General features: G+C 52.1%; 1 long non-coding RNA gene and 1 pseudogene across 1 annotated transcript; both read left to right on the plus strand.

Annotated features, from left to right (window-relative positions):
• The first annotated feature begins 1,771 nt into the window (after positions 1-1,771).
• LOC101950380 (zinc finger protein 883-like) lies at positions 1,772-21,660 on the plus strand (annotated as a pseudogene).
• LOC135983382 (uncharacterized) lies at positions 11,131-16,881 on the plus strand. Its single transcript, XR_010600976.1, has 2 exons — positions 11,131-11,554; positions 14,858-16,881. It is a non-coding gene; the product is annotated as an uncharacterized LOC135983382 (long non-coding RNA).
• Positions 21,661-27,171: the final 5,511 nt, after the last annotated feature.

The following is a 27,171-nucleotide window of genomic DNA, read 5'->3' on the forward strand; positions in this document are numbered from 1 at the left end:
TCCAGCTGCTTCCACAGCGATAGACCCTGATACCAGGTACAAGATCCTGCGTCCCCTGAAGGGGGAACATATAGGTTTATAATGGTTTTAATTTTTCCCTGTAACACCTCAGCATGGTCTGGCCTGACCCAGAGGATTCAAAAAAGCTGCAGCCCATGAGCCCGGCTGGCAGGACGCAGCTACGTGCCCCTCCCTTGATGGCCACCTCAGTGGATGATTTGGTCAAGACCATGCTCCGGCACTACTCAATGATGTTGGCCAGGTTGGTGTTGAAATCAGGGTTGGGTCCCCCTGCTGCAATGGACAGAGATGGAGCGTCACAAGGGGGACGCAGCTGGGACCCCACTCAAGGGCAGTCCTGACTCCCAGCCCCCACTGCTTTAATCCACCACAATCCACTCCCCTCCCAGAGCCAGGGATAGAATCAAGGTATCCTGACTTTGAGCCCCCCTGCTATAACCCACTATCCCCCTTGCAGAGCTGGCGATGGGACCCAGGAGTCCTGAGGCCCCTGGTGACCCTCCCTGCTCCAAACCACCTGTTCCAGGGCCCTTCCTCTCTTCAGCCACTATTAGCTGTTATCTCAGGCCGCCTGAACCACGGAGACTGGGCTGCTCCCCTCTTATGCGAAACAGCTGTGAGAGATGGGCAGAGACTCAGCCCCCTTAGGGGAGATGCTGTGAGACACAGGAAAGATCCAGTGGAGAAAGGATGAGAAGGAGAAACGTTACCCCACAGACCTGCATCCTCTACTCCAGCAGCCATGGAGGGTGCTGGCCTTGGGTTAACAGAGGTTAGGAGGTGCTGGGGTTAGGGGCAACAGGGTCAATGCTAGTGGTCAAGGCTGGGCTGGCAGGGCTCTGTAGCCACAACCTCTGCCTGGGCCCCGTCAGGTACTGGGAGGCTGGGAAAACTCTGTAGTGCCCCCTCTGGTTGTGACCGGGCCTGTGGGGCACTGGGAAGCTGGCAGGGCTCTGTAGCGCTCCCTCTGGCTGGGGCTGTATCACACACAGGATCCATCCCTCCCCACCTTTCCCAGCGAAGTGCAGCAGCATGGTGAGCTTCTGGAAGAGCCGGCTGCGCTCCGCGTCCCGCGGGCCCTTGATGCGCTTGACATTGAACCATTTGTAGTGGCAGGCAGAGGTGGCACCTGAGGTGGGCAGGGCTCGGCATGATGAGCGGGGGACAGGGGCAGTTTCTTCAGTGCCATCACCGAGGCCAGAACACGGCATCTGTATGGGGCACCTGCCCTCCCCATGGCGCTGGGCAGGGACATGGGTGTGAGCTCCTGAAACACACACACAATACAGCCCTGTGAGAGCTCCTGTAGTGCTCATACACACAACCCTCCTCTAACACACACATTACAGAGGATCACACCCCAGGCTGTGATTCCTTGTAACAAACGCACCAACATCACACAGCCTAGCAACAAACACACCACACAACCAGACCCTTGTCTTACTGTGACACACGCTGCAGAGTCTGGCCGGGCCCTCTTGTACCCACTAGTCCCCGCTCCCCTCCCAGAGCCGGGAGAGAACCCAGGAGTCCGAGCTCCCAGCTCCCCATGGCACAGTGGGGCCCCACTCACAGCCCAGGGGCAGGGACCGAGCTGCCCTGTAATGGTCCCCTCCGCCCGGGCTCCAGGTGCCGCGAGCGCCCCCGGCGGCCGGACTCGGGACCCAGGCGCCGGGGCCTCCCCCGGCTGCTGGAGCTGGCGGCGCAGGCGCGGGGCCGAGCGGGGAGCGCAGCGGGGCTGGATCAGGGCGGGTCCCGGCTGCAGCCCCAGGGCGGGGAGCGGGCTGGAGGCGGCCCCGGGGAGGCACCAGCCGCGGGGCGGGAAGTCGCTGCCCGGAGGAAGCGGCCGGGGCCGAGCCCGGCGATGGCTGCAGCGGGGCCGGCGCAGGTAGGACGCGGGGCGGGGACTCCCCGGCCGGGCACTGGCTGGTCCCGGCTGGGGGTCGAGGGGGGCCGGGACCCGGGTCCCTCCCGCGCTAGTGACCCCGGGGCTGGGGGTGGCAGCAGCCGGAGCGCTGGGGCTGGGGGGCGGCTCTGGGGCCCCGGGGCGGGGGGGCCCTGGCCGGGCGGACACGCGGAGCCGGGCGCGGCCCCTTCCCCCGAGCGAGGCCCCGGCCGGGCAGAGGAGCCCGGAGGCGCCTGAGCCGGGGCGGGAGCGGCGCTGAGCACAGGCCTGGGGCGGGGGCGGGACTCCGGCCGGGGGGGAGGAGCCTGTTCCCAGCCCTGGGATTCGGGCCCCGCCCCGGAGCCCCGTGGGGAGCCGAGGGCGACTCCTGTCCCCGGCCAGCAGGGCCCCGAGTCCCCGGGGAGCTGTGCGGGGTAGGGGGAGTCTCCCTGGGTCACAGCTGCTGGGCCGGGGGGTCCCTGGGAGTCGCTCCCCTAGAAACCGTGTCCCCTGCTGAGACTCCGGGCTGGGGGCTGGAGCAGAAGGTGCTGAGTGTGTAACGCTTGTGCCAGCAGCTCCAGGTGGCGTTTGAGGACGTCGCTCTGTATTTCACCCGGGAGGAGTGGGAGCTCTTATCCCAGCCAGAGAAACAGCTGTACCGGGACCAGATGCTGAGGAATTACTGGACTCTCGTTTCCCTGGGTAAGGACTGAGTTCCCTTCATTTATTCACATCTGTAAAACCAACCCTCGAGGCTTTGGTTACCATGTGCCACCCTATCACTGAGTGGTGGCACATGCTAGCCCCTTTCAGGTCAGCCCCTGTTGGAGGAGAACTCAGGGCTACAGAGCCTGGGGATAAGCTTAGTGTCACTTGTTTATTTGCATTACCTACCTCAGTCAGGGCACATCGGTGGTGGTAGCAAACAGCCCATGAGCACCAATCTCTTCCAGGAATCCCAGCCAGACGTTGAGGGCAGCAACTCTGCCTCAGGACCTGATTCTAGTTAGACAAATAAGGCAGGGAAAAAACGCTGCTGCTGCAACAGCTCCCCACCTCCCCCAAAAGAACGAACAGATTTAAATTTTATTAGAGAATATTTAAAAGAAATAAACGATACAGAAAATTTGAAGCGTTAGTTATTGGTCATTGGGGGTAACATACAGAGTATGGGGGTATGTTGGTGTTTTGGGGCTGGGCAGCACACATAGTATATACACACTGCAATGTCCCCAATGAGGGGTGGGTAACCGGTGGGCGGGATCAGGAGACAGTCGATAAACGGTGAGGGTCTATCACCCATACGGGAGGTAGAGACAGTCATGGGTATAAGTAAGCGGGCTGGGTAATGGGGATGGGGTGACCCTCACGTGGCGGGATTCAGCTAGGTTTGGTGGGTTTAGGGCTCAGGGGATAGGGTCCAGCAGGGGGTGTGTGTGGGTGCACGAGGTCTCCCCGGCTCACTCTTGGTATTGGCGGTGGCCGGTGATGTGCTCGATGTAAATGTCCCGGGACCAACGGATAGCGTCCGAGACCATTAGGCGTCTCATGAGCCGCGCGTAATGACGTAGTACATTTAACAACTGTACAGCTGAACAGTGCAAAAGAACTGGAATGTCTGTGTAATGGCGCCACCTGGTGACACCTGCCATGACACGTTGTGGCCGATATGCTTTAATGACATGCCTGAAACGTTTCAACAGCTATAAGATGGCAAAGGAGCAACGTTCCCGTCTTCCAAAGTCTTCCCCATGAGAAATGTTTCAGGAGACAGCTGGATAAGTGAAATAATTCACCCTGTCTCTTAATCTGAGACGAATGGGTGTTCACTGGTGTTTCTGTGGGTTAAAGGAAATCCATGTCACACAGTTGTCCTATGGAACATAGTGACACAGGATAGCATAGCGGCCAAGGTGTTTGCAGAATGGGATATTTCTATGGAACAGCTAGAGTTAGCCCAGCAAGGCTTTAAACTCGGCCCCCACTGCAACGTGAGACAGGGGTTGTAGACGTTGCTGATTCAGAGTACAAGTGAGAGACCGGACGAAATCTTCTCTGAGGAAGGTTTATTTCATTACTCTCCTGCTTGAGATCTCTTGCGCTTTACTCTAAAGCAGCCTGCGAGTTTGTTGTCCTGTCGTGCCAGGTGCTGCGCAAACATATAAACAAGTCTCTGCCCCCAAACATTTTAGTAATAAAACTTTCCCTCCCAAACAGGCTCTTCAGGTTCCAAACCAGACTTAATCCACCGGATCGAGCTAGGGGAGGCAGAACTCTGGATCCAGGATGCTGAGGGCTCCAGGGTAAACTCTGGGCCTGAGAGCCCCCCCTCAGGTGAGTCATAATAATCCAGTTCCTTCTGATTTACACACCTGCTAGCGGAGCGCTCCTTGATGTAGACGGTAAAGGCAGAGCGAGATTCACTGGCTAGGAACTGTCGGTGGAGATGCGGCAATTCTCTCTCAAAGCTTCGCTCTTGTTCCGCCAGCAGTTACTGGGCCAGAGGCAGAAATCGCTGGTGGAGAGTCTCTGGCTGAGATAGGCAGGAAGCCAGGCTGGATGGGCACAATGAGCCTGTCAGGCCTTGATAGCTATGGCCTGGTCTACACTAGGCGTTTATGTCGAAGTTAGCGCCGTTACATCGAATTAACCCTGCATCCGTCCACACTGCGATGCTATTTAGTTCGACATAGAGGTCTCTTTAATTCGACTTCTGTACTCCTCCCCGACGAGGGGAGTAGCGCCAAATTCGACATGGCCATGTCGAATTAGGCTAGGTGTGGATGGAAATCGATGCTAATAGCTCCGGGAGCTATCCCACAGTGCACCACTCTGTTGACGCTCTGGACAGCAGTGCGAGCTCGGATGCTCTGACCAGCCACACAGGAAAAGCCCCGGGAAAATTTGAATTGGAATTCCTTTTCCTGTCTGGCCAGTTTGAATCTCATTTCCTGTCTGGACATCGTGGCGAGCACAGCAGCACTGGCAACGATGCAGAGCTCTCCAGCAGTGATGGCCGTGCAGTCTGTGAATAGAAAGAGGGCCCCAGCATGGACTGATCGGGAAGTCTTGGATCTCATCGCTGTGTGGGGCGATGAGTCCGTGCTTTCCGAGCTGCGATCCAAAAGACGGAATGCAAAGATCTACGAGAAGATCTCTAAAGACATGGCAGAGAGAGGATACAGCCGGGATGCAACGCAGTGCCGCGTGAAAATCAAGGAGCTGAGACAAGGCTACCAGAAGACCAAAGAGGCAAACGGACGCTCCAGATCCCATCCCCAGACATCCCGTTTCTACGAGGCACTGCATTCCATCCTCGGTGCGGCCGCCACCACTACCCCACCAGTGACCGTGGACTCTGAGGATGGGATAGTGTCCACGGCCGGTTCCTCCGACATGTTAGGGGACGGGGAAGATGAGGAAGGAGATGAGGAGGGCGAGGCAGTCGGCAGCGCTCACAACGCTGATTTCCCCGACAGCCAGGATCTCTTCATCACCCTTACAGAGATCCCCTACGAAGCGTCCCCAGCCGTTACCCCGGACACAGAATCTGGTGAAGGATCAGCCAGTAAGTGTTGTAAACATCTAAACATTTATTTTTAACAAAACAGGAATATTAACAATTAAAAGAATGGGTTGTTCATGATTAGTGTGCCCTATGCGCTTAACGGTTTAGTCATGGGCAGTGCAAGTTTTGAAAAAAAATCTAGCAATGTCCGGTTTTCAGTGATTGTCCTGCACAAGCCGCTCTACTGTTTATTCCCTGCTACTGCAGCTACAGTAAAATGCGGTCTATATGTCCGGGGATAGAGCAGTAATCCTCCTGGGATATCTCGATGAAGCTCTCCTGGAGGTAATTTGAAAGCCGTTGCATGAGGTTCCTGGGGAGAGCGGCCTTATTGGGTCCTCCAAAGTACGACACGTTGCCGCGCCACGAGACTATCACGTACTCGGGAATCATTGCTCTGCATAGCAGGGCGGCATACGGCCCTGGTCTTTGGAGGCTTTCCCGGAGCATTCTCTGTCTGTCGCTCTCAGAGATCCTCATCAGGGTGATGTCGCCCATGGTGACCTGCTTTTAATTAGGTAGGGGAATGTTAGTGTTGGGACTGCTTTCCCGTTCCTTGACAGAACTGTAACCGCTGGTTTGTAGCCACGCGGTGGAGGCGGGAGAGGGGCAGCCGAAAGGGATCGTTCCCGGGGACAGCCGTGAGGGGGTGGGACAGGGGCAGAGTTCCCGCTTGCCGGATTGCTGGCTGCAGGAACTGACATAGCTTTAAATGTGAAATGAGGCCAGTGGTAATATAAAAGTTTTAAACTGCCACAAGTGTACGGCTTACCATGTCTGCCTGCAACAGAAATTCCGTTGTGCTGCCCCGCTTCTCAAATGTGCTGTGCAAGACCCCAGGCACTGAATGTGAAGGCCGAAAATTCGACCTTGTGCTGAGTGCGCATGTGATAGGTGCTGTGCATGGTCTTGTTCACAGAGAAAGACTATGTTCTTTGTTCACAACTACATTTTTCTTTCTGAGGAATTCACTCCCTTTTTCCCATTTCCACAGCCCCATCTGCGACTGTCTCACAACCTAGCCTGGAATCACACTCCCAGAGGCTAGCCCGGATTAGGCGGAGGAAGAGGAGGACACGGGAGGACATGTTCTCTGAGCTTATGGCCTGTTCCCAAGCCCAGGAAGCACAGCAGACCCAGTGGCGGGAGAACTTGACCCGAATGCACCAAGTCAACATGGATCGGGAGGAGAGGTGGCGGCAGGAAGACCAGCAGGCGACTCAAACGCTGCTTGGACTACTGAGGGAGCAAACGGACACGCTCCGGCGCCTTGTGGATGTTTTGCAGGAACGGAGACAGGAGGACAGAGCCCCGCTGCAGTCCATCTCTTACCGCCCTCCCCTGCCACCAAGTCCCATACCCACCTCACCCAAAGTGCAAAGAAGGAGAGGCAGCAGAGTCCCTGCTAAGTCTCACTCCACCCCTGCAGAGAGCTCTAGTAGCAGAAGGCTCTCATTTCCCAAAATTTGAAAAGTTCTTTCCTTCCCGCCTGACACAAGCCCCCGTCCAAGTTTCACCTCCCAATGCCATGTGTAGTTGATAATAAAAAATACGTTTCTGTAAACTACTGTTTCAATCATGTTCTTTTGGAGGAGGATGGGAAAGGGGGGTTGGTAATTGGACAGGACAGTCACCTTTGGCAGGGTACATAGTCGGGGGCAGGCACAGCAGCAGGGCACATACACAGTGCAGTGATGCAGTGACTAGTTACCCTGGTTAGTCTGGGAGGTTGTTTTCATGTTATGTGGTGGGGGGTGGGTTGCTCTGTGACTTTGTGGCAGGGGAGGGCAGTTACAGATCTTAAGCGGCGGTCCTTAGGCAGGATCACAGAGCCACACAGCAGGGGATCTGTAACCGTCCTCCCCCTGCCACAAAGTCACATAGACCCCCCCATACACACAGTCCCGATCAGGAGGGGTGACAGGCTCCGTTGAAACAACCATCCCACCGCAGCGGAGCCTGTCAATCCTTGAGTTTAGAAGCTGCATTCGCGTCACTACACTACACCCGCTCCGCACCACAGTCTGCGTCCCAGTTTTAAAAAATTCCCGCGAAAACAGTATTAAAGAAAACGGTGTGCTTTAACAAAGTTGAACTATTTTTATTTCGAAACGTGTGTTGGAAGGGGGGTGAAGGGGGTATGTAACTGGATAGGATAGTCAACATTAACTGGGTAAAGAAACGGGGGCAGGTTTAGCTTCTCAGTACACAAACTTTAAAGTCACAGGTTACCCTGCTCACTCAGGAACTTTGCTTTCAAAGCCTCCCGGATGCACAGCGCTTCCCGCTGGTCTCTTCTAATCGCCCGGCTGTCTGGCTGTGAGTAATCAGCAGCCAGGCTATTTTCCTCAACCTCCCACCCCGCCATAAAGGTCTCCCCCTTGCTCTCACAGAGATTGTGGAGCACACAGCAAGCTGCTATAACAATGGGGATATTGGTTTCGCTGAGATCACAGCGAGTCAGTAAGCTTCTCCATCTCCCCTTGAGACGGCCAAAAGCACACTCCACCACCATTCTGCACTTGCTTAGCCGGTAGTTGAAGAGTTCTTTTTCAGTGTCCAGGGCGCCAGTATAGGGCTTCATGAGCCAGGGCATTAGCGGGTAGGCTGGGTCCCCGAGGATGACTATAGGCATCTCCACATCCCCAACAGTTATTTTGTGGTCCGGGAAGTAAATACCTTGTTGCAGCCGTCTAAACAGACCAGAGTTCCTGAAAACACGAGCGTCATGAACCTTGCCCGGCCATCCCACGTAGATGTTGGTAAAACGTCCCCTGTGGTCCACCAGTGCTTGCAGCACCATGGAAAAGTAGCCCTTTCGGTTAATGTACTGGGTGGCCTGGTGGTCCGGTGCCAGGATAGGGATGTGAGTTCCATCTATGGCCCCACCGCAGTTTGGGAATCCCATCGCTGTGAAGCCATCTATGATCGCCTCCACGTTTCCCAGGGTCACTACCTTTGGCAGCAGTACATCAACGATTGCCTTGGCTACTTGCATCACAACAACCCCCACGGTAGATTTGCCCACCCCAAACTGGTTCGCGACTGACCGGTAGCTGTCTGGCGTTGCAAGCTTCCAGAGGGCTATGGCCACTCGCTTCTGTACACTCAGTGCAGCTCGCAACCGGGTGTCACTGCGCTTCAGGGCAGGGGACAGCAACTCACAAAGTTCAAGGAAAGTTCCCTTCCGCATGCGAAAGTTTCGCAGCCACTGGGATTCATCCCAGACCTGCAGCACTATGCGGTCCCACCACTCAGTGCTTGTTTCCCGTGCCCAGAATCGCCGTTCCACGGCATCAACATGACCCATTGCCACCGCGATGTCCTCGGCGCTGGGTCCCCTGCTTTCTGACAGGTCCGTGCTACTCTCAGACTTCAGGACATCACCGCGGTGCTGTAGCCTCCTCGCCTGACTTTTCTGCATCTGCCTCAGGGAAACCTGTATGATAAGCTGCGAGGCGTTGAGAGCGGCCACAACTGCAGCGATGGTCGCAGCGTGCTCCATGCTCGCAGTGCTGTGGCGTCCGCGCTGTCAATGACTGGAAAAGTGCGCGAAATGATTTCCCGCCGGCGCTTTCAGGGAGGGAGGGCGGGAGTGATGGACGGATGACGACAGTTACCCAAAAGCACCCTCGACACATTTTGTTACCCAGAAGGCATTGCCGGCTACACCCAGAATTCCAATGGGCAGAGGGGACTGCGGGAACTGTGGGATAGCTGACCACAGTGCACCGCTTCGAATGTCGACGCTTTCACCGTTAGTGTGGACGCACAAAGTCGAATTACTGTCCTTAGTGTGGACACACACGTTCGACTTTGCAATATCGATTACAAAAATTCGATGTAAGTAAAATTGAACTACTCTCGTAGTGTAGACAAGGCCTATGAATCTTAGAAATCATCTCTGCACTGAGACAGGACTAAGTATTACCTAGTCCATCCTTGGCAGGTGTCTGTTTAACCTGTTCTTAAAAACCTCCAATGATGGAGATTCCACAGCCTGCCTAAATAATTTTGTTCCAGTGCTTAACTACCCTCAGAGGTTGGAAGTATTTCCTAATGTCTAACCTCTATTTCCCTTGCTGCAATTGAAGCCCATAAAACCTTGTCTTGTTCTCTGTGGATAAGGAGAACAATTTATCACCCTCCACTGTAACAACCTTTTATGTCCAGAAGGACTGTTGTCAGGGGTTCCCCCCACCCCCACCTTCTCTTCTCCAGACTAAACAAACCCATTTTTTTCACTTTCTTCGTAAGTCATGTTTTCTAGACATTTAATCAGTATTGTTGCTCTCCTCTGACCCTCCCCAATTTGTCCACATACTTCCTGAAGTGTGGGGCCCAGAACTGGACACACTAATGGGCCTAGCCTGTCCTTGTTTTCCTGTGCTTTCTCGTGTATTTGTAAAATGCTTTGTTTTTTCCCTTTATATTGCTAGTTTAGTTTTGTTTTTTGCCTTGGCCTTTCTAATTTTCTCCGTACATGCTGGTGTGTTGTTTTTTAATACTCATTTTGTAATTTGACCTACTTTCTATTTCTTGTATGACTCTTTTTTGAATTTCAGGTCATTAAAAATCTCCTGGTTAAGCCAGGGGAGCCTCTTAAAATACTTCCTATTTCTTCTATGCATTGGTAATCTCTGACCTACATATGATGGGGCCTCAAAGCCCCAACAAAGAAATGGACCGGAGATGGGGTTGTGATGAAATGGGAAGAGGGGTGGAATTGTGATATGGGACAATGGTGGGGTGGGAGATTTGAGGGATGCTGAGGGAATGAGAGAAGTTTTTTGGGGTCTCATTTATCTAGTGGGTAGGACAGTGCAGTAAGATTCGGAAGATCTCGCTTCAGTTCTAGAAGCGAGTCACTACAGCTCCACCATGCCTCAGCTTCCCCAGCTGTGTAAAGGAAAGGGCATTGGGGCTGTGAGCAATGTTCCCTCTCATTTTTTCCATCCATCTGCAAAATAAATTTTGTTATGTGCACCGAGGTATGTGCGCCACCAGTAGAAACAAAAAACCTAGCTATAATTTTTTTTAAAGTTACCATAGGGATAATTACTGCAGCCAGGAGAGGTTAGGTATTTTAGAATTCACTAATTAAATTTAAGTGCAAGAGAAATAAAAATCATGAAATGCATAGACCAGTCAAAACACTAAAGTCACACACTTAGGAAGAATAAAATTGCAGAGAATATATGTGTATTATAGGAAGTACCAAGAAGTAACAATAGTAATATAAGTATGTTGACGTCACTAGGCATCACCCTAGGTAACTCGGGAGGGTGGAAGGCCACTAAGTGTCAATGAAGCCTTCCTGCACTAGGCCTAAGTGAACCAAACTCTATCCTTCCATGTTTAAACTCTAATCAACCTCAAAAGCCAGGTGCAATTGGAATATGTAAGCAACCAGTTATCTGTGTGCAACCCCCTGCTCAAGCGGTAATAATGAGGCTGCATGTTTCTGGCTGAAGGGAAAAAGGACAAGATAACAGTTTAAAGAAGTTACTAACAAGCTAGGCTTATAGCTGCCAAGAATGACTTAACTATTACCAGGGATGGGAGGGGTAGAGAGAGGAAGGGGGGGGGGAAGGGAGGGCTAGAGGGGAAAGGGGGGGTGAGGCTTAACTGCAAAATGTATAAAAGAAGAAAAACTGTTCCTGTTAATGTGCTTGATCTGAGACGTGCCTGTCTCCTTGCACCGCTTTGGGATCCCAAATAAACTCTGTTTGCTTCTCCACCTGGTGTGTTTATTGACGCGAAGCACACCGGGCAACGGACCCGCTGTTGCTTTGCCTCGGGCACTCTGTGCTGGCAACAGTTTTGGCGCCCAACGTGGGGCTCGAGGCTGAAATTTAGCCTTGCCCGGACCCCTCTCAGAGGTCGATAGATTGCGGCGACGACCGACGCCCAGCGCGCACCGGTGACTTTACCGGGGGCCTCGGCGGAGACGTGATTTGGTCGACCCCGGAGGGCACAACGGTGCAACGCGCTCGAGTAGTGGAGAAGCAGCTGCGGGCGATGGTGGGGAACCGGTCCCGTGGATAGGGCGACGGTGCAGAACCGGACCCTTGGATAAGGTAGGAACAGTCCAGTGGGGACTTTATCTGTCTTGACCTGGGGACGCCCAGTGTCTACCTGTTTTGACCTGGGGACGCCCAGTGTCTCCCTATGGGGCAGGGACAGAGTATGGCAGGCAGGGTAAGGTGTACACCCTTGGAATGCATTCTGGTGAACTGGAAAGTGTTTAGATCGGATCCGTTGGTTAAAAGTAATCTGAAAAAGTTCTGTACAGTAGACTGGCCTCAATATCAGCTAGAGGACCAGGAAAGGTGGCCACCGGAAGGATCACTTAATTATAACACAATCCTTCAATTACTTCTGTTTTGTCAGCAAACGGGTAAATGGAATGAACTTATGTATGTACAGTTGTTTATGTTGCTAAAAGATAAGTTAGATATTTTGCAAAAGTGTAATTTGACTCCGACAGGTTCGGTAGTAACTATTGTTAGTCCCCAGAACCCCCCCCACAGCTGTAATGGCAGGTCCGGTGTCCCCTTCGGCTATCACACCCCCACCATATAAAGACAAGGTGTCTCAGGTCCCAGAGATTGCCCCCTCGGTGGAATTTTATCCGTTGATCACTGAGACCGTGGTGTCCAGACATGGCTCAGATAGGAATCAGGCCACTACTATGCAGGTTTACACCCATGTGCCTTTTAACCCGGTGGATCTAGCAGCCTTTAAAGCACAGGCAGGGGAATTCTCTACGAACCCAAGCAAGTTTATCTCGGTCTTTGAAGGGTGCCTGGCTAGCTGTAACCCTGACTGGGATGATTGTAATGTCCTTATGCAGACTCTGCTGTCTGAAGCAGAGAGTAATCAGGTTGTGTCTAAAGAAAAGGAAAAGAGGCAAGCGAAAATGATGGTCACAGCAGTACAGGCCGGTGGCAGGGGAAAATTCCAGGAAGGTGGAAGGGGCCGGGGAATAAGAGGACGTGGGCGCCCTGGCTCACAGGAAAGGCGTCTAGGTCGCAACCAGTGTGCCATATGCCAGAAAGAGAGACATTGGAAAAATGAGTGCCCCGAAAGGGAAGGTACCCTTATAGTGGCAGCGGAGGATCAAGAATAGGAGTGTCAGGGGAGACGGACTATCCTGCCCCCGAACCCTGAGTAAAAATGCGGGTGGGAAATTCGGACATAGACTTTTTAATAGACTCTGGAGCTGCACGAACCACCGTAAACCAACCCCTGCAGCTGCCTGTGTCAGAGTCCCTCACTGTGGTGAGTGCCACAGGGAAAGGAACCAAGTGCCCAGTATATGCCCCAGCGGAATGTGCTTTGGGAAACAGAACTCTATCTCACAAACTGGTTTACCTCCCCGATTGTTCAACACTTCTACTAGGATGGGACCTGCTTTGTCGCTTAAGAGCCACCCTTAGGGTGACCAGATGTCCTGATTTTATAGGGACAGTCCCGATTTTTGGATCTTTTTCTTATACAGGTTCCTATTACCCCCCACCCCCGTCCCGATTTTTCACACTTGCTGTCTGGTCACCCTAGCCACCCTGCATTTCACCCAAGATGAAATAACCCTCACCTTACCCCCAGAGAATACCTGGATAATGACCTTTGCAATTGAGCCCTCAGACATGCAAGCCCCAGAGTGGAGCCAGTGGGAAGACAAAAGGAGGGTTAAAAAGCAGCTTTGCTGGACAGTGTTGGCCCAGGGATTTAAAAATCCCCCCACTCTGTTTGGCCAGGCCCTGGCCAGAGACTTGGAGGAGTGGGACAATGAGGACAGGGTCCTCCTCCTGCAATATGTGGATGACTTGTTGATTGCTGCTGTGGGTCTCACCCCTTGCCTTAAAGCCACTGTGAGCCTCCTGAACTTTGTTAGACTCCTCAAAAGTGGGTGTGCTCGTCCTGGTTTGTTGCTCCAAAGCTCTGTATAGAAGTTATTTTGCTGGATAATGGCAATGTGTATGTGTTCATTGTTGGGAAAAAGTGTATGAGTGAAGAGTGGAAGTTTCCTTTGTAAGTTAAAAGAAGCCAAGAAAGAGAGAAAGAAAAAGAACAGAACGAGTTAACTAAGAGAAAAAATATAGCTAGCAAGCTCAGTCCAAAGATAAGATGCTGGCACCATCCAAGGACACTACCCAGAGCTAAGACTTGGCCGACAGCCAAGAAAAGGGGGGGCCTGAATGGGCCCAAGCAACTATGAGATCTGCAAAACACTGTCAGGCATTAATGAAATGTGTTAGGTTTCTTTTCTCACAGAAAAAAGACGTGCTAACCAAAGACCCTAGCAGCCCTGCCACTCATTGAAACAAGGAGACTGAGTCTACGTAAAGTCCATCAACGAAAAACTGCTTTAGCTCCACACTGGAAAGGCCCTTTCCAAGTCCTGTTCACCACCAACACCGCTGTGAAGTACCAAGGACTGCCCATCTGGACCCAGGCTTCTCACTGTAAAAAGACCCTTCCACCTCGGGAGGACTCTCCGACTGATGATAAGCCTATTTAAAGACAGAGTGATGTGCTAGTAACCTCTCCCCTGTATGATGCTGAACCACACTGTTTCAGGAAAAGAGAAGAAGGAACACTTGCTTCATTGAAACCACAAAGTCCAGGAATTCCTGACTACAAAAGACATTAAAAACTGACCCTAGTGAAGAAACAGAATTATACGCTGGCAGGGAGGCTCTTAGACCCCTGGCCTCCCAGGTACAGGCTAAATGTCTAGTCTGCCAAAAGAACAACCCTCGACCAGGAGTGTCAGTGCCACCAGCCACTCTGGAACCTACCCCAGGCCCAGGGCTGGTTTGGCAAATAGACTTTACTGAGTTCCCCTAGACCCAAGGATTCAAATACCTTTTCGTCTTAGTGGATCGATTCAGCGGATGGCCCGAAGCCTTCCCACGCCATAACAACACTGCCAAGATGGTAGCTCTGAAATTTGTCAAAGAGATCATTCCCCGCTTCGGACTCCCCCAGTGGATGGAATCTGACAACAGAACACACTTCACATCCCAAGTTGTTCAAAAAATATCGGATGCCCTGCAAATCCCCTGGAAGCTCCACACTCCATGGCGACTGCAGGCCAGTGGAGTAGTGGAACGCACAAATCAGACACTTAAGCGGCACCTCTCAAAGGTGTGACAAGAGGCTTCCCTTAAGTGGCCTGATGCCTTACCTCTTGTTTTGCTCCACATGCACGCTCTCCCAAAGGGCAGGTTAGGGCTCAGTCCCTTCGAGATTATGTTTGGAAGGGCATGGCCTATGAACGGTACACCGGTTCTGGCAGGGGAGTGAGAAATGGGGTGTGGCTTTTTATCTCAGTATATGTGCTCTCTGTCTGCTGTTCTCTGTTCTCTCCACAGGTATACCAGAGATTTGCAGCCTCTCCTGCTGGATGCCCCTGTCCACTCCTTGCAGCCAGGTGATTCTGTTCTCGTTTGGACCTGGAAGGACTAGCCTCTCCAAGAGAAGTGGAAGGGACCCCACACCGTCCTGCTGGTCTCCCACACAGCAGCAAAGGTCAAGGGACACAAGAACTGGATTCATCACTCCTGTCTGAAGGCAGTGCCCGCTCCTGAACGGTGGACCGTCCAGCCTACGGAAAAAGACTACCAGCGATAACCTGAGACTTAAACTGTTATTCAAAAGACAATAAGGCCTGCTGGAAATGCCCTGTGGTCTCTTTGAACAGTTGCAGCGCACTCCCCGCGAGCACTGTGAGCGTTGGTTGTGTTTATTTTCATAGGGCCGGCCTAACCTGGTGGTCTGGTCCCTTTTGCTTTTAGTCTGCCTGCTATTGGTAATTGTTATTTTGTAGGTATTTAGAAATTGTAATTGTTAGGCCCTAAGGTCACCTGCCCAGCATGAGTTCAGGTCCAGGGTCTGCCACAGTGGTACTCTTTGCCATAGGGACACTCCTTTCGTTACCTCCCGTTTTCCCCCCAGGCACATGTGAGATGAAAAGAGATCCCTACTAACTTGGAAACAAACACATATGAGTCCTTGAAGGTTTGCTTTGCCCAAGAATTTAACCTCTCTAACTGCTAAGTATGCTCCCAAATCCCGCACCACGCAGCAGGGTTACCCTGGAGAGTGGTCCCCCCAAATTGGTCAGATATCTGTTGGGGCTAGTTCAGTAGGAGAAGAAATACCTTGGGTACCCCCTTGTCACAAAACTGTACCATTGAATCCCAGTATGCATTAAGGAACAACCCCTGGCCGCCCCAGGCAGCGTAAATCTTTGTATGCCACCTCAGAGCCCATTAAGGAAAGAGACAGGTTGAGTATAATCCTTCTCCCATCCCATGGGGTGGGACGGCTAACCCAATTTTATCGCAAGCTCTCTGTGTTTCTCACCACATTCGCCAATGAAACCTTGGCCATAGAGAAGAGCCTTAACTCAAAGCTATACCAGCTCTGGTTGCTGTCCCTGAAAAACAGACAGGCCTTAAATTATGTTTTAGCCTCCCAGGGCGGAGTGTGTGCCTTTATTGAGAATGAATGTTGTACTTAGGTCCCGGAAAACTCACAGGACATTAACAAGCACGTCCTGTCAGCCAAACAGGCTTTCAAGCAGTGGGAGGCCCAGGAAAAGGAACCCACAGGTTTCGATTCCCTTTGAAGTTAGTTGCCCAACCTAGGAGGACTGGGGGGTGGCCTTGTGCGTCTCCTCCTCACCGGTGTGGTATTGTGCCTAGTCACCCTCCTCCTAATTGCTTGTTTTAAAATGCTCCTCCGTAAGCTTTGTGCCCCCCCCCGTTCCTCAAAAATCCCAGCATACCCTCTCATTGAAAACCCCAGCTTCATAGCACTTAATCATATCTTGTCCACAGAATATGAGAAAACTCAGCCAAAAGCTTGTTGAGTATTCTCAAAGGAGGGAGTTGTTGACGTCACTAGGCATCACCCTAGGTAACTCGGGAGGGTGGAAGGCCACTAAGTGTCAATGAAGCCTTCCTGCACTAGGCCTAAGTGAACCAAACTCTATCCTTCCATGTTTAAACTCTAATCAACCTCAAAAGCCAGGTGCAATTGGAATATGTAAGCAACCAGTTATCTGTGTGCAACCCCCTGCTCAAGCGGTAATAATGAGGCTGCATGTTTCTGGCTGAAGGGAAAAAGGACAAGATAACAGTTTAAAGAAGTTACTAACAAGCTAGGCTTATAGCTGCCAAGAATGACTTAACTATTACCAGGGATGGGAGGGGTAGAGAGAGGAAGGGGGGGGGGGAAAGGGAGGGCTAGAGGGGAAAGGGGGGGGGGGGGGTGAGGCTTAACTGCAAAATGTATAAAAGAAGAAAAACTGTTCCTGTTAATGTGCTTGATCTGAGACGTGCCTGTCTCCTTGCACCGCTTTGGGATCCCAAATAAACTTTGTTTGCTTCTCCACCTGGTGTGTTTATTGACGCGAAGCACACCGGGCAACGAACCCGCTGTTGCTTTGCCTCGGGCACTCTGTGCTGGCAACAAGTATGTGTTCGGAGGTGAGTGTGAAAGAGCCAGAGACTGTGTGTGTACCACACAGTCAGTCTGCGTGCTGGCTGCTGGAGAAGTTTCTGAGAGACGCTGTGTGCTGTCTCTAAGACGCTCACTGAAAGCTCTCCTGAGCCCTGTCTCCCTTGCCCTCACTCTGAGGAGATGGGGTACATGGACTGGTGGGCGGGAGGGAGAGAGAGAGAGACTGTGTGAGCTGGCTGCTGGGGGGCAAACAAGCACCTGGGTAGAAAGACAAGCCTGTCCGGCCATAGACCACAACACCTTCTAGACTTCTCACACCTCAGAAAATCATACCAAAGTAAGGGGCGCCCTAGAGACTTTTCAGATGGCTTTTCATGCCTCTGCCCCCGGCAAGAGCATCCCAGAGTCACTGGCCCTTGGCAGAGAAGGCACTGTCCTCTCCAGGTTCCCACCCCACCCCCTCTCTGCCACTTCACTTCGCACGTGACCTCTCAGACTGGAGAAACCTGTCCTCAGTGAGCAAGGAGAAAGCTGGGAATGACGCAGGGCAGGATCAGTCACATATGACTAGTGTAAGGTGATGCGACGCAGAGGATGCCATTGTGTAGAGCAGATCTCTGGCACTTACAGTGTTTCACTGTAATGCTCTAAAACTGCCCCACGTGCCAGGCAGCTGCTGTGGGGAGAGTGGACACATTTGGGAGCCAGATTAAATCATCCTGCGGGCCATGACTTCGAGTACCCTGGTGTATGGGCTGGGTGTGAGGGAGAAGGGGTGGAATGGCCTTTGTCATATCCCCTCTCCTCCTGCTCTTTGTGGCATGAAACCTTTGTCACTTACATTGCTTCAGTGTCAATGCTTAGCACAGCCCTCAGCCCTAACGCGTCTGTGACTGTCTGTAGACCACAGGCTGGGTGGCACCATTCACCCCTTCCAGCTCAGCAGTGCCAGGGATCGGGTTGTGACACAATGCAGACATGTTTTCCAGGTTACATCACACAAACCCTGAGTGACTGCTCATCCCCTCAAATCCTTCCCACACACACACCTCCCCACCAAATCCTCACCTTCTTGAGGATTTTAGTTTAGTTTTAGTTTTGCAAAAAGACTGGAACCTCAGGCCGAGAGTAAATGACTTCTTCAAAAGGAATTCCTAGAAACGGACTCACTCCCCCACAGGAATAAGCTACATTGTTCTAAGCAGCTTTAAACCGGTCTTACTGCATCTACATGAAGGGATTGTAGCCCCTCAACTGAACTAGTTTCAAAACAATATAATTATAACAGCATAAATACTGAGGAACAGGCCTCATGCTATAAAACAGGAGAAAGTGAAGAACCAATACCACATAAATAAACCCCTCTGATTGAAATAAACACAAAATCAATTTGAAAACAAAATCAGGGCCCTGTTGTACCAGGCGCTGCCTGTATCCTGGGCATGCTACAATTTAAGCTTAAAACAAGACCCAAGACATTCATAGCGCATGTGGGAGCAGGCGCTAGGTGCTGCACAAACACCATAGGGTAGACCCACCCTGAGTCAGGCTGCAGATTTACCAAACCCTGGTCTTGGGTTGGTAAATGCTGCCACCACCCAAGTGCAGAACACCTTTGAGAGCCCAGGAAGGCGCACTTGGAAATTCTTTCCTGTGGGATACCCCCCAAACTCTTTCAGTCCCCCTCCGGGGAAGAGCTGAGAAAAGGAAAAGAAAAAGAAATCAGATTTTGCCACCAGCTAATTGAAAAACATGTGCACAGACCACTTAAGACACAGAAATCCAATCATGTTCTTAAAAAAAAAAAAAAAAAAGTAAGATTTATTGAAGAAGAAAAAAAAGGGAAGAAAACGCATCTGGAAAATTAGGCTACTGTTAGATATTAAAAAAAATAAATAAAAAAACTGCAAGGATTAAACACCAGGAATGGCTTTCTGGGGTCTAGCTTAAAGGTTACAAAAACAAAACAAAAGCACCTGTTAGCACAGACGCCTCCACAAGCCCAAAATAAAGAGATAAACCCGATCGCGTCTAACTAAACATTTCCTGTTCTACTTACATAGCTGTAGTTGCAAATGAGAAAGTCTAGGTATGGGTATTGATGATTTTCATACTTGGCCCCAAGCGTCTTACACCACAGCTGCTGCCCTGTCTCTCCAGCCGAGAGAACAACAACAGAGAAACAAAGGGGAAGTATTTACTCAATTTTAAAAATTTCTGGCCTTCCCATTGGCTCTTTTGGCCAGATGCCCACTCACTTCGTCTTACCTAAGCACAGCAGTGAGACTTCTTAACCCTTTACAGGTGAGGCAAAGGGAACAGCTACTAAGGATTTTTATAGCTAACTGACTGACTGGCTGGCTGTACTACCCTCCCACCCCCCTTTACAACACCTGCCCTTCTCCTCGCCCTGCCCAGGAGGAACTTGCTGCCCAAAGAAGCTCCCTTCTCCCAGAGCTGCAACCCTAACCCCGGCCTGGTGCAGAGGGGTTGGTGTGGGGTAGTGCAGTGGTTCTCAACTAGGCATCTGGGGATCCCTAGGGGGCCATGAGCAGGTTTCAGGGGAGCCTCCAAGCAGGGCCAGCATTAGACTCGCTGGGGCCCAGGGCAGAAAGCCAAGGCCCATCGCATGGGGCTGAAGCCCAGGTCCCCGAGCCCTGCCACTCAGGGCTGAAGCTGAAGCCTGAGCAATGTAGCTTTGTGGGGGTCCCCATAGCCTGGGGGCCCAGGCAATTGCCCTACTTGCTACCCCCTAACGCCATCCCTGGCTTTTATATGCAGAAAACCAATTATTGCGGCACAGGTGGGCCAGGGCGTTTTTATAGCATGTTGAGGGGGACCTCAGAAAGAAAAAGGTTGAGAACCCCTGCGGTAGAGAACATATGGGGGCCAAGGCCATACACTGAAATTTGACCCGCCTCCCCCGCCATCATGACAGGGAGCGGGGGCAAATCTGAGTGGCACTGGAACCCCGCGGGCCAGGTCTCAGTGCCCGGAGCGAGGCATTGGGTCCAACACTGTCGGACAGGATCCGCCATTGCAGGTTGAGGCACCCATCCCAAAAACAGTCACAGACAAATGGGGAAATCGCTCCATCTGTGACATTTTCCATCCTTGGCAAACCTGCAGCCCTAACTTTGAGCTAACACCGGGATTGCCTCTGCTCTCTCCAGCAGGGCACGGGGTCCTGGGAGGAACGAGGACACAGTCTGAATGTGGGGAGAGTGCAGCAGGAACACAGGATCCCGCATCCCACAGAGGGATCCATGCACAGAACACCGTCCATCCCCAGGGTAAACTCAGCCAGAGACCAAACCAGAGACTCCCCATGGGCCAGTGTCCCCATCACTGCGTCGACTGCGACAAGAGGTTCAGGAACCCCTTCGCACTGAGGCAGCACCGGCTCACGCACACCGGGGAGCGGCCGTACTGCTGCGCTGACTGTGGCAAGAGCTTTGCAAAGAACTCAGCCCTGAGAACACATCAGCGCAGGCACAACGGGGAGCGGCCGTATCGTTGCACGCACTGTGGCAAGAGCTTTGCAGAGAGCTCAAATCTGAGAATACATCAGCGCATGCACACCGGGGAGAGGCCGCACCACTGTGCTGACTGCGGCAAGGGCTTTGTACGGTTTGCACACCTGAAAAGACACCAGCGCACGCACACCGGGGAACAGCCATACAGCTGCACCGACTGTGGCAAGGGCTTTGCCCAGAGCTCAAGCCTGAGAACACATCAGTGCACACACACTGGGGAGCGGCCGTACTGCTGCATTGACTGTGGCAAGAGCTTTGCAGAGAGCTCAACGCTGAGAATACACCAGCGGGTGCACACCGGAGAGCGGCCGTATCGCTGCACCGACTGCGGAAAGGTCTTTGCACATAGCTCAACTCTGAGAAAACATCAGCACATGCACACCGGGGAGCGGCCATATTGCTGCAGTGACTGTGGCAAGAGCTTTGCAGAGAGTTCAAAACTGAGAATACACCAGTGCACGCACACTGGGGAGTGGCCATATTGCTGCAGTGATTGTGGCAAGAGCTTTGCAGAGAGCTCAAAGCTGAGAATACATCAGCGCACACACACCGGGGAGCGGCCGTATCGCTGTGCTGACTGTGGCAAGGGCTTTGCACGGTTTGCACACCTGCAAAGACACCAGCGCACGCACACTGGGGAATTGCCATACAACTGCACCGATTGCGGCAAGGGCTTTGCGCAGAGTTCAAGACTGAGAACACACCAGCGCACGCACACCGGGGAGCGGCCGTACTGCTGCACTGACTGCAGCAAGAGCTTTACCCAGAGCTCAGCCCTGAGAATACACCAGCGCACGCACACAGGGGAGCGGCCGTACCACTGTGGCGATTGCAAGAAAAGCTTCAGCATTGCCAGTACGCTGACCAGACATCAGCGCACACACACACCGGGGAGCAGCTGTATCGCTGTGCCAACTGTTGTAACAGGTTCAGCAATGCCAACAAGCTCAACCAGCTCCAGTGCATGCACACCGGAGAGCAGCCGGATCGCTGTGCTGACTGTGGCAAGGGCTTTGCACGCAGCTCAAACCTCTGAAGACATCAGCGCACACACACTGAGGAACGGCCATTCCAATGCACTGTCTGCAGAAAATCTGCACAGAGCTAATACCTGAGAATAACCAGCGCATTCACGGCGGGGATCGGCTATACAGGTGTGCTGACTGTGGCAAATGCTTTGCTCACTTGGGCAACCTCACCTGGAACCAGTTGACTCACCAGTTTACTCGCCCTTCTGCCACCACCAGGGCCCGAGGGGCTTCTGGCAGCTGGCGGGCCTGGCACAGTGCCAGCAGAATTAGACCAGGGAGTGGTCCTGTCCCCATGATGCCCAGCAGAGACTGTGAAGGGCAGGGAATGGGACTTAACTGAGCAGTGTGGGGAAGAGCAGACAGGTGGGGGGATTTTAGAGTAGATGGTCACAGCCTGCTCCATTAGGGACCCCTGCATCTAGGTGGGGTCCAGCCAGGGGTCTCTCTGTCAAACTCCCCCCAACACATAGAGCTGTGAGGCAGCCAAGACAATCCCTCCCCACCCCCCCACACAGCTGGGACTGAGTCAGGAACTCTCCACCCCCACCCCCCCGCACCTACCTCGTTTTGAGCCGGGGTGACTCTTAGGTGACATCCGGAGATGGGATTTGCAGTCCTGTCTCAGCATGGATTGGTCCGAGGGGCAGGAGAGCCCGGTGCGTGTGATTGAAAGAAGACTCAGGAACTGCTCATACCGTCTATTTTAAATAGAAATGGGATGAAGAAGAACTATTTACCTAATGCGTAACAAAGGTCGGTCTAGCCAGGTGATTCTTTGCTATTAAAGAAGCTGATGCATTCGGATGGTGTGTGGAGAAGCCAATGTGAAGTGTAAATTTTTAAGATAAACCAGCCCAAATGTACTAAGGCCTAACTGACCATGAGGCCTGATGAACTGTGTGACTGGCAGGGGCGCACAGAGCGTTTTGCATTATTCCTTGGGGAATTCTGTGCCAAAAATAAAAATTCTGCACACCATATTTTAAAATTCTGCATATTTTATTTGTCAAAATATCTCAATATAATCACACTAGTTTCAATTATTTTGGTAATTTATTTCAAACTACCTATCAGCAACTATGTTTGTAACAATACAAACAACAGACAACAAAAAAGATTCAGGAAGTGATTTTTCACAAATAGATTCCTTACTCGACCTGTTAACACAGAACGTTGAGTAATAATTCATTTAAACTACAATATTGAAATGTATTTCCCGCACCCCTCAGAAGCAGTGCAAAGGCTTCGGAGAGCCAAGGGTAATGAAGGAGCTGAGGGAGAGGGAAGTAATTGCTGGGAAGGAGCTTGGAGTGAACTTTGGGAGTTGTTGGATGTGAGTGGGAGAAGTATGGACAAGGGGGATTTGGTGGGAGAGGGGAAGAGTGATTGATAGAGACTTGGGAATCCTCCCATATGGAACCCTGGCTCACCTTTGGCCTCTCCCACTGAGTCAGGCACATCTGCCCTCTGTCCCCGTGTGTCCCTGCATCCCCCCCATCCCTGTGTGTCCCTGTCCCCCTTTCACTCCCATGTGTCCCTGCATCCCCACTCCTGGCCTCAATGTTGTCTCACTAGCTCCTGTGACTCCCCTCCCCCCCAGGAGCCCTATATGCCCCATTTTGTCCATCTCCCCTGTTTTCCTTGCCTCCACATCTGACGCCAGGGCAGAGAACTGTGAAATATCCTCTGATCCCCTCCCTCTCTGGAAAAAAGAACAGGAGTACTTGTAACACCTTAGAGACTAACAAATTTATCTGAGCATAAGCTTTTGTGGGATACAGCCCACCTCTCTGGCTGGCTGCTCCAGCTGTAAGCCAGCTGCCCTCTCTTCCTGTGCCACAGCAGCCCCTAGAGGGGAAAAGGTGTAATTGCAGTGCTTGTCCATCAAAATCAATTACTCTAGGGTGAAAAATAATATGTGGAGGACATGAAGTTTGTGCTTGCGCAGGTGGTGCAGAATTCCTCCATGAGTATCGCATATGAAGTGACATCACTGACGTAATCATTGACGTGTAGGGAAAAATCAAGCTCTGGTACAGAGGTGCATAGAGCTGTTAGTGTTCTTTCATCAACTGTTCTCTCCTGTTAGCCATGCCCACGGACCGCACAAATGAGTCAAATCACTGTATGTGTCTCTGGTGAACTACTCTCCAAGGACCGAGCCATTCAGGAGTGGAAAGAGTCTTTCCATAGAGATTGTTGGAACTTCTAGATGGAAATTTCTGCTAGGGATGTAAATACCATTTTAAAAGTCAACCGTTTAACTGTTGAAGGGTGGCCAAAGGAGCACAGGACAGGGAGCCCATGGAAAGTAGCTTGTGGAGGTAGGTTACTGACTGGCGCTGAGTTCACTCTATGACTCCAGAGATCTGACACCAACTGGAATGGCACAAAGCGTTTTACACAGGGATACTGGAGTTTTCCAAAGTTTCAAGAGGCCTCTGGGATGGAATACATCCCTGTATCCAAACCCTACACACGACTATAATAGTCTTTGTACAAATTATGCCTTATAAGGTAGGTATCATTTGAAAACTAATAACTTACTGGCCAGTATTATCATAGTAAAATGTTTGCAGCAACTTTGTATAAAAAAATTATGAACATAAACTGAAATTGCAACTGAAGTGTGTTTACCAGACTCGTCTTGGGAGTGGGTAAAACTGTTTCTCAAAAACAAAGGAGAAGTTAACGTCTGTAGCCGAGCATGAAACCTCTTCCCCACTATGTTCGTGTCTCCCCCCTCAGCTGAGAACATTTCTAGGGGTCGCTTTGAGAAAATTCTGCATTTCAGAGGGTGATTGAACTATAAAAGAGAGGGGCAAAAACACCTCTTGTGATTTCTCCCTGTTCAGCTCTTGTTATCACCTAAGAGGACCAACAAAAACAAACAAACAAAAAGGGTTCCTTGGACCTCAGGAACTGATCCTGAACTGAAATCTTAGTCAGCAATGCTACTGGAAACCTGTGGTAAAGGCAGTGGTGAGCTGGAGCCGGTTTGCACCGGTTCACAAGAACCGGTTGATAAATTTAGAAGCCGGTGTAGAACCAATTATTAAAGGGGCGGGTGGATAGGCAAACTCCAGTCCACGGGCCATATCCGGCCCGCGGGACCGGCCTGTCCGGCCTGCCTGAGCTCCCAGCTGGGGAGGCTCCCCCAGCCCCTCCCCCACTTCCCCATCCCCCCTTGCAGAGCTCCAGCACACCGTGCCTCCAGCGCCACCACTCTGGGCAGCTCTGCAACTCCTGCCGCTTTGAGCGGCATGGTAAGGGGGTGAGGCTACGAGCTCCAGCAGGCCGCGCGGCATGCATACACGCTGCCCTGACCGGCGCTCCAGCTGGCCGGGGAGAGCGGGGCCGCGACCGGGCTCGCCGCCCTCCTCCTGGCACTCCGGACGGCCGGGGAGAGTGGGGCCGCGGCCAGGCTTGCCGCTCTCCCCCCGGCACTCCGGCCGGTCGGGGAGAGCGGGGCCCTGGCCGGGCTCGGCACCCTCCCCTGCCACGCTCCCTGGGGGGGAGGGGGGAGCGGCAGGAGGCTTTTTTGCCTGGGGCAGCAAAAAAGCCAGAGCCAGCCCTGGCTGTATGGGAGGAGGGAAGGGGCAGGGTGGGGAACAGGACAATCACAGATTTGCGTATGTCCTGTTATCATATTCAGCCTTCCTGTCTGGAGTGCCGTGCAATGAGTGCTGCACTTCAGGCTGGCTAAAATGCATGGTGATGGGGGTTGAGTGCAGTGGGTAAGGGTCGTGGTTTGCAGGGCTGGGTGATGAAGCTACAGGTGTTGGAGGCAGCTGGTGGCGGTAAGAAACCGGATGTTGGGGGAAGTGGATTGGCGGTGACATGGGGGCACAAAGGAAAGAGTTTTGGGACAAGGGCTGCAGGGGGGGCAGGCGCGGATCTGCTCCGTCTGCAATGCTATAAGCGCCTGTATCGAGTCCGCTTGGTGCTCCATAAAGCTTATGAGCCACTCCGTGCATTGGTGCTGGCGATCTGCATTCTGCTGGTGGAGCCTCCTTTCAGTCTCCCGCCACTCCTACGCTTTTTGATTTTCAGTAAGGGACTGCTGCATGACTTTATGCAGCATGTCCTCTTTGGTTCTTCGCGGACGCTTCCTGATGCTTTGGAGTTTTTCACCCATTGATAACAAGGACGGCTGGGATCTCAAGGATGCATCTGTAAAGCCAAAATGCAACACTTGACAGAGGCAGCCTTATTGACACTAGACAGAGCAATGATTCGGCCAAACTTAAAGACAAGTACAGTGTACACAATAGCAGAAAGTGCCGGTCCCGAAATGAGCGCACATAACCCACAGGAGCCTCAAAATGGTGAGTAAGCACAGGGGCAAAGGGGACTGATTGTTTCAGAGCCATAGTGTCCTCTGGGGTTGGTTCTGTGCCTTGGGGCGAGCCAACAGCTGCAGGGGGCCCCTATACTGAACACTGTCCCATTTTCCACAGATGAGTTCGTCCTGGAAGATATCTCGCTGCTGAGGGTGACCTGGGAAGCAATGGAGGGTCTTCTACTACAATGCGACTTCCACCCTGGCCCATATGCAGCTTGCCTGTGTGCAGCAATGGTCTCCCCCCGACCCCCCGCATGGCACAGTGGCGCAGACATGTTAGCCTGACTGGGACAAGGAGCACAGTAGCTCTGCCAAGGAATCTGTGCAAGCGCATTGTCAAGTTTTTGCATGAGACCTTTAAAGAGATCACTGAGGCCGATTACTGTGATGTGAGAGCACATCAATGCCCTATTCCGCATCTAGGGATGCATGCAGCCTTAACCCTCCTCGCCCCAAGAGCCCACACCAAACAGCTACCTCCCCAAAATAAAAGCCACTTACTGGGTACCTCCTCTGCTGTTTGTTCTTCCCCAGGCACCGTCCACTGCGACTGGCTACCTTCTCTCCTGGCTTGAAAACAGCTCCTGGCTGCATGCATCTAGGGATGCCGGGCCATCCTCTGGCTCTGGGCCCCCCTCTTCCTCAGCACCCTCACTCCCGCTTTCCTCCTCCTGCCTTGGTGTACTCTGTGCTGCTACAGCCTCTGAAGTGTCCATGGTTGTCAGGGTTAGATAATGGTGAGGAGATAAACATGCTATATTGTCAGGGTTCCCTCCCCACTCTGAACTCTGGGGTACAGATGTGGGGATCCACATGAAAGACCCCCCTAAGCTTATTTTTACCAGTTTAGGTTAAAAACATCCCCAAGGCACAAATTCCTTCCTTGCCTTAGTATCGCTGCCACCAGCAAGTGATTTAAACAAACATTTAGGGAGGGCCACTTGGAGCCCTACCTCCCCCCCCCAAGTCCCTACACCCCCTTTCCTGGGGAGGCTTGAGAATAATATCCTCACCAATTGGTACAGGTGAACACAGACCCAAACCCTTGGATCTTAAGAACAATGAAAAATCAATCGAGTTCTTAAAAGAATAATTTTAATTAAAGAAAAGGTAAAAGAATCACCTCTGTAAAATCAGGATGGTAAGTACTTTACAGAATAACAAAAGACTCAAAAACACAGAGGATTTCCCCTCTATGCAAAACTTAAAGTTACAAAAACAGGGATAAACCTCCCTCTTAGCACAGGGAAAATTCACAAGCTAAAACAAAAGATAACCTAATGCATTTCTTTCCTATTACTTACTAT

This window comes from Chrysemys picta, chromosome 4 (assembly GCF_011386835.1).
Source record: "Chrysemys picta bellii isolate R12L10 chromosome 4, ASM1138683v2, whole genome shotgun sequence".
Classification (NCBI taxonomy): Eukaryota; Metazoa; Chordata; order Testudines; family Emydidae; genus Chrysemys; species Chrysemys picta.